This window comes from Sinocyclocheilus rhinocerous, unplaced genomic scaffold (assembly GCF_001515625.1).
Source record: "Sinocyclocheilus rhinocerous isolate Xijiao unplaced genomic scaffold, SAMN03320098_v1.1 scaffold5091, whole genome shotgun sequence".
NCBI lineage: Eukaryota > Metazoa > Chordata > Actinopteri > Cypriniformes > Cyprinidae > Sinocyclocheilus > Sinocyclocheilus rhinocerous.
Genome location: NW_015631179.1, coordinates 100,337 through 102,210, shown reverse-complemented (window position 1 = coordinate 102,210; position 1,874 = coordinate 100,337). Strand labels below are relative to the sequence as shown.

At 39.6% G+C, this 1,874-nt stretch overlaps 1 protein-coding gene across 1 annotated transcript in view; it reads left to right on the top strand.

The window, feature by feature from the left end:
- Positions 1 to 1,874, top strand: part of LOC107741645 (neuron navigator 2-like) — a 79,948-nt gene that overhangs the window by 56,451 nt on the left and 21,623 nt on the right. The gene's annotated exons all lie outside the window — the stretch shown is intronic.

Sequence of the window (1,874 nt, the reverse complement as noted above, 5' to 3'; positions counted from 1 at the left end):
TCAAAGACAATTTTTAATATAACTCCGACTGGATTCGTCTGAAAGAAGAAAGTCATATACACCTAGGATGACTTGAGGGTGAGTAATTTATGGGCTCATTTTCATTTTTGGGTGAACTATAACCCTTTAAGGACTCAATGGTGTTCTGCCAAAATAAAAGCTTGATGGTTTAATGTTTGAAAAAAAAAAATCATAATTTTAGAAATTAAAAAATGTATTAACATTTGAAAATTATTTTATTATATTTTATAATATTATTATATTATTATATTATATATAGTATATTATGTAGTTATTGTATTTTAGTATTGTAATTATTAGCAATTTAATTTTACAGTTGTACTTTAAATTGTTTTCTTTAAACAAAAAGTTTTTTTTTTTTCCTTTAAATCACAATCACACTTTTTTTATCTGTTGGACTGTAAAATACTTTTTCTTAAATAAATAAATAATTTAAAATTATTCAAATTAAATTATTTATAATTCAATAAATTATGTATAAATTATTACAATTATTATTGTTGTTATTTTTGTTGTTGTATAGTCATATGGATAAACAATTAAAAAATGACCAGACTGAGCAGCCCCAGCAATTCGATTTTTCCTACAAGTCATGCAGCCTAGTTTCATTTAATCACACATTGACATCCTACAAAACAGTGTTGACTTTATCTGCAAGTTTTATGCATTATCAACAATAGGTAAAACAGATGACGCTAAAGTCTCTGAAAAACGCCGCATGTCTCCCAATTCCAACATCGTCCAGCATTCCTCCTCCGACGCCGGTCGAAGCAGCGGAGACGAAGCCAAGAAAACACCCGCAGGCCGAGTCCCCACAAGCACATTTGGTTTCAAGAAGCCCAACGGCGTCCATGGCCCGGCCAATGTGGTAACCACCTCCAGCATCACTCTGGTGACAGCAAGCGGCGCCACCATTACCAGCGGCTCCGCCACCCTGGGCAAGATTCCCAAGTCCTCCGCCCTTCTGGTCGGTGGGAGAGGGTCATTAAAAGGAGCTGTGGATGGTTTATTGCCTCCTCAGGAGGATGGCTACCTGTCCCCCAGTGCTCGTTCAACACTGCAGTACCGAAGTCTACCTCGACCCTCTCGTTCCGGAGCCACGGCCCGCAACGGAAACCGATCGTCCACTAGCAGCATTGAGTCAAGCTTGAGTTCCCGAACACCTGTCCTTACTGCTGTCACGGCCAGCAAACCAAAAGATTCTGCCACTAAAACCAACGGGCACATAATCCAAGCCAATCAGACGGACAAAGAGAAGGGCGTGGCCTCAGAGATGGACAACCTGAGAACCAATCCGATTGTTTCGGGAGGAGGGGCGGCAACTATTCCACAGACAGTGAGACAGGGAAACAAGTATAGTGAGGTCTCGTCTCCAACATTGCGAAGGTACAAAAAGGCACGGGGCAACATACCACACACAGAATTTCACCCTCATAAATCAGAGTTTCCATTGACGCTTCCTCAATTAATAGCTCCATTCATCTTCTCAGGCCCCTCTTACACAGCCAAACATGTGAAAGAAGGAATGAGTTTTTGTAACTTCCTCCAGCTCCATGATTAGGGTCTTTCTGAAGCTGTTTACATAACCTGCTTTATGACGGTTATGGATCATGACTCTCCAGGGTGGCTCGCGTTTCCCTCTGAGCTGCTCGTGTTATTGATGAGCAAAGCTCTTTTAATCTTTTTCCACTATTTTTAAGGATAGAACCATGTTTTTGTCCTCAGCTTCAGGGGTTAAAAAGGGACAAAGTGAACATTTAAGGTTGAAAATAAAGAGAAATAGAACTTCGTAAGCGTCACTCTCACTTAGTATGCATATTGCTCAAAACAAAACACATAACTCTTTGTATTAA